Source organism: Perca fluviatilis, chromosome 4 (genome assembly GCF_010015445.1).
Source record: "Perca fluviatilis chromosome 4, GENO_Pfluv_1.0, whole genome shotgun sequence".
NCBI lineage: Eukaryota > Metazoa > Chordata > Actinopteri > Perciformes > Percidae > Perca > Perca fluviatilis.
In genome coordinates, this window is record NC_053115.1 from 36,301,257 (window position 1) to 36,301,945 (window position 689).

A 689-nucleotide genomic window follows, 5' to 3' on the forward strand; every position below is an offset into this window, starting at 1 on the left:
TGTGTCTTAGTGTCTTCGGTCCTTATACTTTATTTCAATCTTCCATTCCTTCCCAACAATCCACAAAGATGTAGGCCTTAAGTCTTCACTTCACAGTGAAACTACATGGCTAATGTTTGCCTACTTAAGTGAAACTTTGTTTGCGGGACTTGTAATGGCCTTTTTTGTGCTCCTGCCAGTATTTTACTACGCTTTCTGTCTCTGTGAGCTTAATTGAGATTTCATCATTTTAAACATTCTTTATTGTAGACTAAGCTACAATAGCTACTATCCTCTTATGGACAAAATGACCAGCCTTTGAGGAATCAGTTGCATACTACAAAAAACATATTGATTAAAACATGCAATGTACATGGGGTGACATATAGTATGACATTATTTCCAATAGCCTACATTAGGAAATAGAAATAGAAATAGTCAATAGAAAATAATACATACAATAGATGCCTTCACTGTTAGTATGCCAAGACAGAAAGAAAATATATTCTCTCAAATACTACGTATTCATTTGCTGAACTAAAAAAATGATTAAAGAAAAATATTTTCAAATGTAGTGGTGAACGAGCTTTAATGAATAAAATGAATGGCAAAGATTAGAAAAGATTACATACGTTTTACAAAAGGGGAACAACCATAGACAGTAAAATAAACTTTGTAAATGGCATTTGCAGTTTCCAAGAGTCTTTGAA